The sequence below is a fragment of the Microcebus murinus genome, chromosome 28 (assembly GCF_040939455.1).
Source record: "Microcebus murinus isolate Inina chromosome 28, M.murinus_Inina_mat1.0, whole genome shotgun sequence".
Taxonomy (NCBI): Eukaryota; Metazoa; Chordata; class Mammalia; order Primates; family Cheirogaleidae; genus Microcebus; species Microcebus murinus.
In genome coordinates, this window is record NC_134131.1 from 2,349,044 (window position 1) to 2,365,988 (window position 16,945).

General features: G+C 40.2%; 1 long non-coding RNA gene across 1 annotated transcript; it reads right to left on the minus strand.

The window, feature by feature from the left end:
* Positions 1 to 9,508: 9,508 nt before the first annotated feature.
* On the minus strand, positions 9,509 to 16,920 carry LOC105883874 (uncharacterized). The gene is made up of 3 exons (XR_012915310.1): positions 16,782 to 16,920; positions 13,933 to 14,025; positions 9,509 to 9,946 (listed from the first exon to the last, which is right to left on the minus strand). It is a non-coding gene; the product is annotated as an uncharacterized LOC105883874 (long non-coding RNA).
* Between the last annotated feature and the right edge of the window lie 25 nt (positions 16,921 to 16,945).

Sequence of the window (16,945 nt, forward strand, 5' to 3'; positions counted from 1 at the left end):
TCACTTGAGCCCAGGAGTTTGAGGTTGCTGTGAGCTAGGCTGACGCCACGGCACTCACTCTAGCCTAGGCAAGAAAGCGAGACTCTGTCTCAAAAAAAAAAAAAAAGCCAATCCAAAGTCAGAAACAGTGATGGACCACCAAATAAGTAGCACAGGCCGTGCTGTCTAATAGAATTTTCTGAGATAAGGAGAATGCTCCATACCTGTTTGTTCAATCTCACAACCACTTGCCACTTGTGGCTACCGAGCACTAGACACGCAGCTAGTGTGACCCAGAAACTAAATTTTAAATTTTATTTAAATTTAATTAATTTAAATTCAAAAAAGCACAGGAGGCCAGTGACTACTGTCTTGGTTAGTGTGAAATTATAGATGATATCTTCTTGGAGTTATCTTTTTGGAGGTCAGAGGCAAAACAGAGACATCACTGTGAGCCAGAATAATCTGGTAGCCTTCATGGGTGGGGGACGGGGAGGAACTTGAAGTGGATTTGAAGGATGATTGGGGTTTGGGAGTTTTCCAGGAGGGTAAGCTTACTCTGAGGCAGGGAGGCAGACAGTAATAGGGCATTCTTAGGAGGTGCTAATCAGATTAGTTGGACAGAAATAGATATCTGTGGAGGAGTGGGCAAAAAGTGGAAAAGTACTTAAGTGAGATGGCAGAAATGCTTGGAAGCCAGCTTGGACCACGTGCAACAAGCATTTACATCATTGAAAGAATAGTAAGATATGAAGTAGCACTTAGGAAAGATTAACCTGGTGATAGTAAGAAAGGAAAATAGAGGGCCAGAAATTCAGCCATGATAGTATTTTCAAATTTTTCATGTTATGGCACATAGGTATGCGTTGCTCACTGGGGAAAATGGACAAGACAGCTGCTGACCAAAGGTAACCATCCCAGGGACCCCAGCTGCCTGGGGCATTCGAATGAGGACCACTGTCTTCTATCAGCCCAGCAGTGGATGCCAGCACACAGCTGGGACCCTCCAAGGTAGCAAACGGTCCTGAATAAAAGTTACGTATACGAAAGAGAAGGAAAATGAATGAAATATTTCATAGGGGACATTGAAAGGAATTGGGACCTAATTAGAGGTTTTTAGGGTAGATGTCAGAGTTGACAATAACTCTGAAATTTTGAGAATTGTTATACCAGAAATAAAAGTACCAATGCAAGATTGTTTTGAAGGGACATGGTGATTTCAGTGGTAAGATATGGGGGTGAAAATTGGACCCCTGTAGTGAATTGTGTCATTGGTGGCCCCCCAGCAATCCATGGCCCCAGTAATCATGCTTTTGTGTATTTTGCCCCCCCCCCCCATTGACTCTAGGCTTGGCCGTGTGACTCTTTGGCCAATGAGACATTAACATAGTGCAAACAGAGGCTGGTAGTGTTTGTGCATTGAGGCCTGTCTTCTTGGAACCAGCCACCATGCTGTAAGGAAGCTCAGGCTAGACCACTGAATGATGAGAGGTCATGGGCAGAGATGTAGGACTATGACGGTCCCTCTTGCATGCTTCAGTCCTAGCCAAATTCTTACTTAAATCTAGACATAGGAGTGACCTCTGCAGAAGAACCACTCAGCTGAGCTCAGTCAGTCCAAAAATTGATGAAAAATAATAAATCATTGTTGTTTTAAGCTACTAAGCTTTGGGTATTATATTAGGTAGCAATAGATAATGGGAACAATATCCAAATAAAAATGTAGGTCCTTGGTGAGGTCCTTGGTGAGATGGGCCTGGAGCTCTGGGCCTTAGATGTAATTTTGCGATATATGCATGCTTCTGTTGTAGCAGTTATATTATTATTAAACTGGTTGCTTGTGTTCTTCATTAGACTGTGAGCTCTGTGAAAACAGGAACTGGGTCTTTGGTGGTTCCTAATATTCTATACCTGGTTCAAAGTAGATTCTCTAGAGATCCATGCTGAATAATAGAATAAGAGAATGAATAGAGACAGTGAAGTATAGTGGAAAAGGAATGGACTTTGAGATCAAACAGACTGGGCTTGACCTTCAACCCTCCCAATGACTAGTTGTGTGACCTTCAGTAAATCACCAATCCTCACTGTAAAATGTAGGTAATGTCAGCTACTTCTCAAGGGTCATTGAGAGAAGCCAGTAAATACTCAATAAACTGTAGCTATTTTTTTTTTTTATTTTCATTATATAATGGTAAAGGGAAATTTTTTTTTTTTTTTTTTTTTACTGTAAATGAATGGAGTGATCATCACAATGGGGGAATGAATGAAATTAATAAATGAGTAAGAGTAGAAAGAGAAGAACTATGAGCCTGGGGAGGATATGTTGGGAATACAAGAAAGAAAATGATTCAGAAAGAGAGAGAAAGCAAGAGTGATAGCATAAGAGAGGAAGACCCAGACCAATTGGAATGATAAGAAAAGAACCAGAATAGGGTGCAATTTTTTGAAAAAAAAAAAAAAAAAGGCAGATTTTTAAGAAAGACCCAAGTCGACATTGCTACACTTAATGGTTATAATGTACAGGGTGTACATCATTTTGTGTGTTTATTAAATCTCAGGTATTGGTCTAGGACTGTCAGTAGGGAAATCTACTTTTGCAGAAAAACATTAGGCTGTCATGGATGATCTAACTGTATCTTAACTAGGGACAGCATTAGATCCTAGATAAGACAGCCTTCTCAGGCCTTTTCTATCCTTTATAATTTTGACTGAGTACCTGGTGGTTGATAAGAAAGTGAAAGTTTAAACTTTCTGTGGTTGGATTTTCAGCTTCTAGAAGAATCACTGGAAGGAAGGCATGAATTTATGTAGAATAAAGAAATGCTCCAAGAAAGAAGAATACTATCCACATTAGGCCTCTTGGGAGAAATTAAACCTCAGAGATCCAATTCCCTGAAGTCATTTCTCTCTGGAGAGATAAACAACATAATGGCTGAAAAGACGTAGGTCTTGAGACATTGCAAAACACCCAATAAAACCATCACCTACAAAAACAGAATCATGAGTTACGCAAATACCTCTTATTTCATTGTCTTGGAGTTAGAAGGAAATTAGGCCAGACTCTTAATGAGATCAGATATTGTTGGTGAGAACTTTGAAGTTTACATTTGTGAGTTTTGCTGCCCACTGCCCATTCTTTCAAATAACAGCATTCTGATTTTGCTTTGGGGGATCATTTCTCTGCCACTCTCACTCAGCTCATGTATTTAGGAGGAGTAGGCGTGTGACTAAGGCCTAGGCAACAGAGTATCACATTCATGTGACCATGAGGATTGGTTCAGAGATGAGCATGTACCCTCAAACTAAGCCAATCAGGTTCAATCAGAGCTAACTCTGAGATTTTGCTGGAGTACCTGACAGATATGCTTCCTTTCCTCTTGGACTTGAATTAAAGGTAATATAAACTTGGAGCTGTCAGATACCATCACTGACAGAGGACTTATCTAAGAATATTGGCCACACACCGGCATTGCCTAAGCCTCTGGATTCAGTGATACCTGAGCTTTTTAGCTATATAAACCAGGCATCCTCAAACTACGGCCTGTGGGCCACATTTGGGTGTTTTTGCCCATTTGTTTTTTTACTTCAAAGTAAGATATGTGCAGTGTGCATAGGAATTTGTTCATAGTTTTGTTTAAACTATAGTCCGGCCCTCCAATGGTCTGAGGGACAGTGAACTGGCCCCCTGTTTAAAAAGTTTGAGGACCCCTGATATAAAACAATAAATATCTTTATTATTGAAGCCAGTTTGAATCGTTTTTTCTTTTTCTATTATTCACAACTGAAGTAATCCAAACTAATAAAAATAATGGGATGTAAATGTATTAAGTTATGGAAGGGGAAGAGTACCAGCCATATATTATTTAATGTAAGTCTTTCTTTTATGTTGGGCCCAATAACAGCTCCAATATAAAGAAGAGAACTCTGTAGCTAAGAGAAAGGAATAACTTTGTATAATGTCAAAGAAGGAAAGAAATGCCATTTAAACTATATGATGATGGCAGGGCAGCAGTCAATAAATTATTGTAAGACAGTCAAATCCATCCTGTCACTTGTTTTTGTATGTCCCACAAGAATGGTTTTTACATTTTAAATGGTAGAAAATAAATGAAAAGAGAAATGCTTTTTCTTGATGCATGAAAATTATATGAAGTTTACATTTTAGTGTCCAGAAATAAAGTTTTATTGGAATATAGCCATGTCCATTCATTTGTGTATCGCCTATGACTGCTTTTATGCTACAGTGGCAGAGTTGAATGAGTGAGACAGAGGCCGTATGTTCTGCAAAGCTTAAAATACTCTCTTGCTCTTTATGGGAAAAGTTTGCTGTCCTTAGTGGTGGAAGATATATACATGAAGAAATCTCTCTTCCTGTAACAGGATATGTATATGTTGTATATCAACATACATGTGCACATGTATTAGGGAGTATAAAGGGAGGAAGAAAAAGTTTGGTTTTTTTTGTCCACCTGGGTCTGGACCACCAGCTACAAGAGGTGTCATAGGAGTATTTGCTTTCAATAATCTAAATATTTTTATATTTAATAATCTAAAACAATAATAACAATAATCTAAAAATATTTTTAGCAGCAGAATCCCTTTATGAAAAGAAATTTCTAGAAGTCTCCAGAAATGTATACTATTTCAAAGTGAGCAGTTTTACGTGTGTCTCTAGTGGTGTCTACTAACTGCTGCTCTTGACCTGGCTGCCGTTTTCCCCCAGTCTCTGCTGCCCCGACCAATTCCAGCCGTGAATTCCAGGCACTGGTGTGACACCTTAAGATATTTTAAGGACAATTTGGAAAGCACTGGGATCTTGCCAAAGCTGTCTGCACATCAGAAATCAAGAATGTTCCTTTTAAATGTGAATTCCTCATCTGTCTACCTTTTGCCACGTACTTCGATTCCGTATCAGTAGCTCTGGAATGGGACTCTCAAATCTGTACATTTAACAAGCTCTCCAGGTGATTCTGATAGTGGCTAGGATTCGAGCTCCTGTCAGAGGTGATCTTAATTTTCTCCCCAACTCTGAAATTCCTTAACTGTAAGATCTTTAATAATACTTACAAAAGAACTTCCTGAAAAGAGACACAGAAATTCTACAAATCATCTCAGCACTTTTCTTTCTTGCTTTTCTTTTTCTTTCTTTCTTTTCTTTCTTTCTTTCTTTCTTTCTTTCTTTCTTTCTTTCTTTCTTTCTTTCTTTCTTTCTTTCTTTCTTTCTTTCTCTCTCTCTCTCTCTCTCTCTCTCTCTCTCTCTCTCTCTCTCTCTCTCTCTCTCTCTCTCTCTCTCTCTTTAAAATACGCACTCATCTGTTAAAAACTCAAAGTTGGCTGGGCACGGTGGCTCGCGCCTGTAATTCTAGCTCTTTGGGAGGCCAAGGTGGGAGGACTGCTTGAGGCCAGGAGTTTGAAACCAGCCTGGGCAACTTAGCAAGACTCCACAAAAAGTTTCTTTTTAAAATTAGCCTCCTGTGGTGGTATACACCCGCGGTCCCAGCTACCCAGGAGGCTGAGGCAGGATGATCGCTTGAGTCCAGGAGTTTGAGGTTGCTGTGAGCTACAATAGCACCACTACACTCCAGGGTGGGTGACAGAGCAAGATCCTGTCTCTAAAAAAAAGAATAACCTCAAACTCTACAAAAGTAAGTTTTCCTCTGACCCTGAAATCCTTCAATTGCTTCTTAAGAGGCATTCAGAATTTCCAGTTTTTAGTTTATCTGTTCAGAGATAATGTATACAAGTACTAATGTCTATCCTTTCCTTTTTCCTACTAAAGCTAGGAAAACATACACACTTGCTGGTTTTCACTTAATATTATCTTTGATATCAAATTCTGAATAGACAGAATTATCTAATACTTTTATTGTATGCACAGTATTATTCCCACATAGAATTATTTCTATTGAAGGATGGCCAGGTTGTCAATCCGTAATGTGATATGTACATTGTGGACATGTTTGCTCACATATGCAAATGTATCTCAGGGATACATTTCAGAGGGCTTTAAATTAATTTCTTATGATGATGACAGGAACTTGAATTAAGCGCCCTCTTCAGACATTTTGGTTTTTACAAATGCACTTGTTTGGCAACAATGTGTAGGAAAACAAGTGCCTGAAAATTTTATTTCTCAAAAATCTGTCTAGAAAGAGCCTTACTTTATTAATTTCCAAAAACGAAAACAAAAAAATACTGACCACCTACTATGGTTGGTCACTATGCTAATGGTTTTATCTGATTCACCTTATTTAAACCTCTGTGAAGTAAATGTTCTTTGCCTTGCAGATGAAGAAACCGAGTCTCTGAGTGGTGACCTAAGGCAGCGAGAGGCCTGTGTGTTATAAGTAGCAGGACTGGGTTGGAAACTTTGTCTTCCATCTTAAAAACCCAAGTTCATTTCACAAGACTCGGGTCTTGAAAGCTAATCTAGTGAGATGCCATCTGTGCAATTTCAGGTTTAGTTTCTAACAGCCCTCCCATGAGGAGTAGAAATAATGACACAAAATTCTCTTCTCGCCAACACACCACTGAAGTCGCAGGAGAAAGGACCAAATCCCCTTTCTGCCAACAGGGGGACAGAGAGATGGGAGATTTATTCTGTAAGACGACTATGAACAAAAACAATAGAAAATAGTCATCCTAACTGAATTCCATATCTGCTTATTATCTAGGTCTTTCTGCATTTCTATCCTTGAGAGTACCAATTAGCTACATCTCGTGAAGAGATTTATAATCAGGCAAGGCTGAACCCCCTGGTAATTAGGAATCTCCTCATTATCACTCATCTTTTGAACAGTGCAGATTGGCAGGCAATTGTCAGCTTCAAATTGGTCAAGCTCTAAATTGGTCAAGCTTTAAATTGGCCAGGGATTCCTGAAGCTTCTCCTTCGTGTCAGGGGGAGAAGAGAACAAAGCCGCAGACCTGGGGACCCCCTGTCTCGAATTCACTGAAACAGGGTACTTGGGCCAAATAAGAGGGTCATCTTACCAGCTTGGGCTAAAAATCTATTTTGAACTTTGACTTCAAAAGTTTTATTTTTAATTTTAATTTTATTTTTTCAGAAAACTTTGACAAAAAAAGGCTTCTAGGGTTTTTAAATTGGCAGTCTCCATAAGACAGCCTGAATTTTCCAGTTTATATCACTTGTGTCCTGTCCTAATATATGTTACTCAACATATTATAACCATGAAGCATGAAAGGCGGCCACACTCTTAATTAATAAGAGTATCAGTAACTCTGGGATGGGACTCTCAAATCTGTACATTTAACGAGCTCTCCCGGAGATTCTGATAGTGGCTAGGATTGGAGCTCCTGTCAGAGGGGATCTTAAGTTTCTTCCCAACTCTGAAATTCCTTAACTCTAAGATCTTTAATGACACTTACAAAAGAACTTCCTGAAAAGAGACACAGAAATTCTACAAATCGTCTCAGCACTTTTCTTTCTTTCTTTCTCTTTTAAATAAGATACGCACTCATCTGTTAAAAACTCAAACGTGGCTGGGCACGGTGGCTTAGTATTTACCGGGTACATTTTCTCATGAAGCAAAAGATATGTGAAGGTTTTTTCAGTGGATTTCTTTACAAAGTCTTAGCAACAACTCTCTGAGGTATGTTCTTTTAACTATTCCCATTTTACAGATGAGAAAGGTCAGATTCTCTTTAGGGTAGCCCAAATCTATGATTGGTCAATGGGGGAAGAGGGATAAAGGCCCAGCCCACCTGCCTATGGTGTGAAAACTCTGAAAAGCTCCTCTAGTTCCAGAACTAACCACAGGATCGGCTGAAGTCGCTGTGGCAATTGTGTTCAATTTACAAGTCTTGTTTTCAAGAGCAATCCTCAATCATGCACAATAATCTCTGTCTCTGAACCCAAACTAAGACAATACCGAGGCATTGTGTGGTGAAATTTTAGTGTTCAAGGGATAACAAGAAGATCCTAAAAGCTCCCAGAAAGGAAAAGCAACAGATCAACTGCAAAGGAACTAGAATCAGAATGACATTAGATTTCTCTACAGCAACACTGGAACCTAGAAAAGAGCCTTTTTAAGTAATAGGGGAAAATATTGTTATCCAAGATTTTGATTTAATCCTAAACTACAGATTTCATCCTAGAAGCACATAACTGTTTAAATAAGTGCAAAGATGGCGTAAGGACATTTTCATATAGGCAAGGACTCAATAAGTCCACATCTTTCTGAATCTTTGTTTGGAAAGTACTGGAGTATAGTGATACAAGGAGGAACAACAGCTGATAGTGTACCAAAATGAAAGAATAAACCAAGAAGGAGGGAGACATGTGATGTAGGAAAATAGAGGACGTTACCGCAAAGGCTGGCAAAGAGACAACCCCAGGAATGCAGCCAGCAGCAAGCTAAGAGAAAAATCAGCCCAGATCAGATCAGAAGGACAGAGGGTTCCAGCAGGGAGGGCTTTAGGAAACAAGAAAATTGATAATAATAAAGTAGCCATTAATTCCAGCAGAAATATATGTTGTACGCAAAAAGAGGCACAGTTCTAGTGAGCCAAGTAAATATTTGCATAACAATTTACTAATGTAAGTCATGACTATTGGTTTAGTAAAACCATTGACTATGTTGGAGTGTTGAGAAAGAGGAAAATGGTCAGACATCGTGGTAAGCTAGATTTTTATGTAGCATGTAGTGAAGTCCAGGATGCCTTCTTAAGTTGGCTAGCCAATAAATGGTAGTATATGCAAAATTTTAGAAATATGAAAATAAATACTAGGGGAGGTAACTAGAAGAGTTAAGGAGGGATTGCTTCTGAAGAGCAGAAGTGAAGCACAGTGCAAGGAATGACTGTTTTTCATAATAAAACTTCAAGTACTGCCTATGTTAGACTTTTAAAATCATGTGCATTCATTTCTTCCAATAAAGATTTTAAAAGCTTATTTAATTAAAAAGTTAGAAGTGGCAGAAAATGGCCTGCTTTGTTGTGATAGTGGCACTTTGGGAGTGTCAAGATACAGAGGTGGATGAACCAGGACAGATTCATAGAACATACTAGCTTTCTCTGGAAGTTGCTAGAAAAACTTAACAAAGGAATCCTGGTAAAAGAATGAACTTCCTAAAATCAAACTGTCATGATATGCTACTTTGTCACTTAGGTTCCGCTTGCTGACAGGTGTGAGCCACAGTGGCAAGTGCCTCCCACCTGTCCCTACCACAACCTCTTGTACCCATGGCAGACACTGCTAACTCAGCATGGATCTGTTTCATACGTAAGTATGATCAATTAGCAATGTCCATCATGGGCACAGAAAAGAGAAGTGGCTGCACATTTGCCAAAACCTTTGTGGCCTCAGAATCCTTCTCAACTCAGGGCTCTGCGAGCCATACCACTGGAGCAGTGGGACAGTTCTGGAGGACTCTTCCAATTCCAAAATTCCTCATAGGATTGGCATCCATATATACAATACGCCATCCCTGGTATAAAAGCCCACCTTCCCTAGGTTAGTTTGGGTCTTTTGAGAAGCAGATGCTGAGACAGGATTAATTGTGCGTATGTTTATCCGGGGAAATTGCCATGACAGGAAATGGTGAGGCTGGAAGAGCCATCGGACTGCCAACGAAGGAAAGAGAGACTTTCCAAGTGCAGTTCTAAGTAAAGTTTAGCAAGGCCATCGGAGTGTCCTCAAGCCCCTGTCACCCATCAGAGGAGTCCCGAGCCTGCCAGGAATGGGCCTCGGTATCCCCCCACCATGCTCAGTCACTGGTGATGGGAAACGTGGTCTTTGCTCAAAAGCAGTGATGCTGGGCCCGGACGTTGGAGCTCTGTGGATGTGACCACAGAGTCGTGAGGGACGACTGAGAAACTGGAAGGTGGTGCATGCAGGGCCAGAGCCTGGGCAGTAGCAGACGGACTGGTGTTGTTGGCATCTTCCTCCCAACATGGTGGCCAATGGCCAGATCCAGACAGGGAGAGTAGGATAGGAACTTCATTGGCCTGAATTTGGACAATGAGATAAAGGGAAGGAATCAGAATAAAAAACTAGGTAGACCCTTAGTAATCCTCCTATGCATCGTTAAGAACTCTGGGGAACTGACCTGACATATTTCTGGTCTCTTCAGTGGCCCAGATGAAGCTGTTTTAATCAGTAATTATGTTAGAAGCTATAATTAATTACAGCACTAACAACAAAAACCATTGATAGGCACCCACTAAGTATTCGTAGTTAGTATTAAAGAACGGCTCTTGACCTCAGGTGTTTTTGGTGGAGTTATAGCATTGGCAAATTCAACCAGTGTGTGCTGCAAACACACACACACACACACACACACACACACACACACACACACACAGAGCAACCCCATTCACTTTGAAGAGAGACATTTGCACAAAAGGGTCAGGAAAAGTCAGTTACCCTAGCTGGTATTCCTTCAAAGAAACAGAGATTTGCTTCCAGTGTTGGATAACATATTTTTAGACTCTAGTTTGAAGAGCTTCCACCTTTTACTCATGGCCTTACGTCTACAGAACCCCACAGGCCTAATGACTTAAAGAAAAGCATCATTTGTGCCAGTTGGGGCAGACGTCTGTCCTTTAGATACACCTCCATCATTGATTCCCATTAGAGGCTGGGGCCACCGACGCAACTGTCCAAACATGGGCGGCTGTAAACAGCAAGCTCGGCTGGGGGTACTTACAAAATCCTCAAGATCGTCTCTCCTCTAACTCAACACGCCGTGTGAGTCGTGCCTTCCCCTGCCTCCACATTCGAATATCTGAATAATAAATAGCACAAGGACGATTCCAAGTGTGGCTTATGTACACCAATTAGGCTTCAATGATCTGAAGTAGGAATTTGCTACCCGTTGAACAGATAAGGAAGCAGTGTTTACAGAAGTTACTTGAGGTCGCATCGTGAGTCATGAGGCCGTATCAGAACATGAACATTTGGCCTCATCTGGGCTTTTTTGTCAGATCCTATGTTTCAACTGGTCCAGCATTGCACTGCCAGCAGAGGGCTTCACCAAACACACTCTGGCGATCGATCAGAGCACTTGGCAGAGGGGCCATCTTCGTCATCAAATTTCTAAAGCAAAGTCCAAACAACTCTGCCATTGATTATTAAGTGACAACACATGTTTTGTGTTTTTTTTTTTTTTTTAAAAAACCCACCTTTTGAATATAAAAGAAATAAGTAAAGAACTTTAACCCTAGCTGGGTAACCACAGTAAAATAGTTAATCTACCATTTTATCCATTTGTAGAGAATTCTGCTTTCCAATGGTGGCATGAAGACCCACTGAAAATGATGGGAAGACACTCCCTGAAAAGTAAGAGCCCTTCAAATTACAAATACTAAAGGTGTTGATCCTCGAGATGCTAATTGGCCTTCCAAATAATCCAACACTGCAAGGGCTACACATACATCCATTATGTTCCTTGGCCACTGTCCCTCCCATTAGCACTAATGAACGTTTCCGGGACCTGCCTGGCCACATTCCCATCATAGATACCAAGTTAAGGACATGCACCACATTGGAAATTCAAAGTATTTCCCTCCCCTAGGAGTCATTTCATCATGTTTTGATTGGAATATATCCCTAACTCTATTGTAATAAAAGACAATTGAGTTAATAGCATGTTGCATTTGGGAGGATGGCTCAGGATTTGTCTGAAAAGCAGTGATGCTTTGGGATTTTTTTTTGTTTAAATACTAAAAATAAGAAGGAAAATTTGGAGGAAACCCAGCTCCTAAAGATATTGTATCATTCCAACCATTACATATGAGAAAGTTCAATATATGCTTCTTAATCATTATTTTTGTCAAATGTGTATTTCCTGCAATTTCTTCCACTAGCCTTAACTGTATCAATTTTATCATAGCTATGAAGTCAGTATGAAAATCATGCTACAGTCTTTACTTCACCCAGGCAGTTGTTCTATGGTTCATCTTTAGAGTTAAGAAAAAGACATAAAAAATTTAAAATATTCATCTGAAGAGTGAATATTTCATGAGGAAATCAAGAAATCAAATACCATTTTACTGTAGAGACCATCATGAGAGAACAAATGATAAATTTCAATTTTACTTTAAAAGAATCCATCAATAATTTCCAGAATGTGCACACATGCACACACACTTGCACACACACTTCCCCACGCACCCTAACACACACTGTCATGTACACACCCCATCACATGTGCATTCCCACATGCATCTCCAACATAGGAACCCTCACACACACGCACACACACGCCCACAATCCTATAGTAAAAGAGTCTCAAAAGTGGACAGTCCAGTTAAGAGGAGTTAGTTGAGAAGGGGGAGTTTCTACATATTTCTATATTTAGAATTCTTCCTATGGGAAGCTGTTCCCCTCCTCTCTCATTTATTGATTTATTCCATCATTTATTTATACAGTATGGACACATAAATATTTACTTTATTCTTTGGGTTACAACCCAACAGTATGGTTATTTTGCTGCTCAAATTATTCCACTTTTTATTCACACGCGGGAGCAAAAAATGAATGAGTTACTGCTGCACAATTGGGAATGGGCACCCAAGATGTTCCTAAGGTAATATTAATATTCAGTTGAATGGTAGGTAAAATACTTGGGCATTTGTTTTATTATTAATATTCAAATTATATGTCTCTGCATATGAACATTATATTCATTATTTTGTATACATTTACACTAATAAAGTTACCTCCTCAAAATGAAATAGATATAATTTTTTACCCAATAGGCTGTTAAAAACAAATGTTCGGGCCGGGCGCGGTGGCTCACGCCTGTAATCCTAGCTCTCTGGGAGGCTGAGGCGGGCGGATTGCTCGAGGTCAGGAGTTCGAAACCAGCCTGAGCAAGAGCGACACCCCGTCTCTACTATAAATAGAAAGAAATTAATTGGCCAACTAATATATATACAAAAAATTAGCCGGGCATGGTGGCGAATGCCTGTAGTCCCAGCTACTTGGGAGGCTGAGGCAGAAGGATCGCTTGAGCCAGGAGTTTGAGGTTGCTGTGAGCTAGGCTGACGCCACGGCACTCACTCTAGCCTGGGCAACAAAGAGAGACTCTGTCTAAAAAAAAAAACAAAAAACAAATGTTCATTCATATTAAATGAGGGCAAGGATATGGACAGTATGAATTGTAGTTTTATTCTGTGGGGCATTTTGGTAGCATTTTAAAAAATGTAAATTGGCCATTTCTATGAACTGCAAGTTCACCGCTCAGCACTAACCTAGACAAACAACCCTGGGAGCACTTCGCAAGGCAACATGCAAAAGTGTTCAGTGCAGCCAATTTTTAAAAAGCAAAATAATTGAGAGTGACCTAGATACCATTAATTAAGCCAATGACTAACCTACGATCCAGCCATACTACCAAATAGTATGAAAGACTAAAAAGAATGATTTGGAACTATTTAAGCTTAACATGAGTAGATCGATCTTCAACACACAGTGTGCTATAAAAAGGCAACTTGTAGAACACATAAGAGAAGACACCTCTAGGGGTATATGTGTTTGTTATTTTTATTTGTTCAGAATTATCTCCAAAAAAGAATTTGCTATTTTAAAAAGCCTAAAAAAATTGTTCTGCTTAGGCCATTGGGGACTCTTTCAGGCTGGCTCTTGCCTCTCTCTGCAAACTAGTGTACGGACTAGATCCAGCTTCTTGAAAGCAGGGACAATGTCTTATTTGACTTTGGAGAACAGAAAATGCCTTAATCATAGATGTTACTGGGCTAGAAGTTAAAAATCAGAATTATTCCTCTGATTTAACAAATACTTTTGAGCGTGAGATGGCACAACAAACAGCTTTCTCTAGGCCAGTACTTAACATGTATAGAGCGTGTAATGTGGGACATGTCATGCTACATGATGTCATTGCATCTCTACAACCACCCTGTACAGGTGAGGTTCAACATATTTGAACAACCAGTATTGGTGTGAGCACTATGGGCCAGTCAGAACCCACCTTGGCCTTGGCCATGGAGGAAGGTTCTAGCAGCCTCCTGCAGGGTCAGGTTTTAGTTCCTCAGCTGCTGGAGAGGTCCAGGTCCAGGGGCTTCTGAAAAATAAGACCGAATGGCTGGGTCAGTGGGAAGGGGGTCTACAGGTGCACACCAACAGATACTGAAAGGCAAGGATTATTATACCTGTTTTATAAGTTGATGTCAAATAATGTCCCCAAGGAGACAGAGTTGGAGACAAGTCTAGGCATTTCAGTAGTGTTCTGTTCACAACAGCATGAGTATTGTAAATTAAGGAAATGAATTTAAAATTTTAAACGAAACCAGATTCAGAAGCACTTTTACCTTTTCTCATAATTCCTTCTCATGACAGGAAATGACACATTGCATTTAAATTTTAAACTGAGGACGCTCAAATCGACCCCTGACACTTCAACAAGACTTCCTGTCTCCAGGGGAAAGAAACGACATTTTTTTAAATTTAAATTTAAATTTTTATTTCAGCATATTGTGGGGGTACAAATGTTAAGGTTGTGTATATTGCCCATGTTCCCCCTCCTCCCTCGAGTCAGAGCTTTAAGCGTGACCATCCCCCAAATATTGCACATGTCACTCATTATGTTTGTATATACCCACTCCACCTCCCCCCTCCCACCCACCCGACACCCAAAAAATGTTACTCCTATATGTCCACTGAGGTGTTGATCCGTTAATACCAATTTGCTGGGGGGTACACGTGGTGCTTGTTTTTCCATTCTTGGGATACTTCACTTAGTAGAATGGGTTCCAGCTCTATCCAGGAAAATACAAGAGGTGCTGTGTCACCATTGTTTCTTAAAGCTGAATAGTACTCCATGGTATACATATACCACATTTTATTAATCCACTCATGTATTGATGGGCACCTGGGTTGTTTCCACACCTTTGCGATTGTGAACTGTGCTGCTATAATCATTCAAGTGCAGGCGTCCCATTTGAAGAAACGACATTTTTTAAGTTGTGTTTTTTGATATACATGAAGTATGAAAGTGAATTTTTCTGTTTTCCAACCTAGGGCTCCATCCTTCTGCAGCAATGCCTTGCTCCAAGTTAATGTCCTTGGCCACAAGGCTTCCTCCTCCTTACTCTGCTTCACTGTCCGCCTGTTGGCCTGCTCAGCTGGGGCTGATAAGGGGCTGCTGTTCCATTGGGCAGTTCTTTCTAGGTTCTTCGTTTTATTCTTCATTCTTTAACACAGATCCTCATCCCTGGGTAGAGGTGCAGGTTTGCACTGTCTGAGTTCCAGCAAGGGAGGCAAGCTGAGGCATGCACCTGTGCAAACGTGTGTGTGTGTGCGTGCGTGTTTGTGCCTGGATGGGGGATTGCAGACCATGGGATCGATTCTGCTTTTTGCTGACTCATTCAAAACCCCAGAGGTACTAGCTTTGAACAGGTGCAATTATAACAACGACAGCAACAAAAAAACCAACCCCCTCCCAAAACCTTAGCAGGTATTTGTATAAGAAGACAATCTTACTAATCTTCTGAGAATTGAATATTTACTCTTTACGACATAATATGCAGGCAAGATCACCACAGTGCATTGGACTGTGGTTAGGGAATCCAATAAAAATAAACAATATCACTTTTCTATACATTTTATGTGGAGGTGGAGGTAGATGGTAATGGTGTTTACTTTGGGTGGGTTTGATTATTCTCTTTCTAAATCTAGCAACTCTGCTTTTTTTTAATGATAGGAATTATAAAAAAAAAATAGTGTTCAAATAATGTTGTTCATGTGGGAACTGTGAACACAGAATTGAGACTGTGTATATTTCAAACAAAAGAAGGTCTTTGGATCCTTCTAGAAGCAGGCCAAAGCCTTCCCTATTAAAAAAATCAAACGGAATCAGTTAGCACTAACTAAAAAAGTTATGGCTTATATTAATATCATTCCTTTAATGGAGAATCTAATGAATGTTGAAACGTACCTCCTGGCCAAGGTTCACAAGACCTTCCACAGCCTGGCTCCCACCCACGTATCCACCAGGGTCCTCAGTATCTCCTAGAGCTGTCAATTCCTGGGCCATCTGCCCCCACCTCCTCTAGGATGGGCAGGGTCACCAAAAGTGCAATCCTCACAAAACATGAAGCAGTAGGCAACCACGTTTGAAGACAGAATATCTAATTTCTAAGCCTCAAGTTCTTTAAAGTGGAGCTGATAATAGAATGTCTTGTGATAATAGGATGTCTTGTGACTTAAATGAGGTAATGGATTATAGGTCCCTTACAAGAGAGTTAATGCTCAATTAGTCTCAGCTCCCACCGCTGTGCTCAGTCCTTCCTTGAGTGAGGGACCAACAGGGACTATTCATAGGTGAGGGAAGCCAGCAAATAGATTAACCAGCATCCTGTTCCAGGAATGGCATAACTTAATAAGCTCTCTCAGAAATTTGACTGGAAAATACTAAGAGGAAAAGTTTATTACTTATGAATACTGAAGCTGATGAAGACATAGAAGAAAGATCACACTGGGAGACTGTGATGAGCCCCAGGCAAGCTCAATTTTTAGGCCTCTCTGACTTTTGCCTTCTGGAAACATTTGTTGGACTATACAATTTACTCATTTAATTGTATACGTTTGTTACTTCTGAATTTTGAATGTGTGCGTGTTATTTTTGTGTCCTTGTATCATTAAAGGTTCAGATGAAACAATTATAATGACTCCAGGTATCTCAAACAGAGGGAATTTAGTATAGGAAATTGGCCACACAGACAAAGAAAGAGCTGAAAATTTAAACAGGGAATGGGAGGTTAGTGGTAACAGCAAGCTAGTACCAACCCTAGGACTGGAGAGAGGGAAGATATACATTACCAACGTCCAGAATTTGGGGCCATCTATTGGAAGCTGGAATCATAATAGGTTTCCAGGCAGGAAGCAGGATCAGGAAGAGAGGGGCTGTTCTGCAGAAATAGTACTATAGACAAGAACCGCCTACTTCCACATGAAGCAGAAAGTGGAGGAAAAGTCGTCTGACT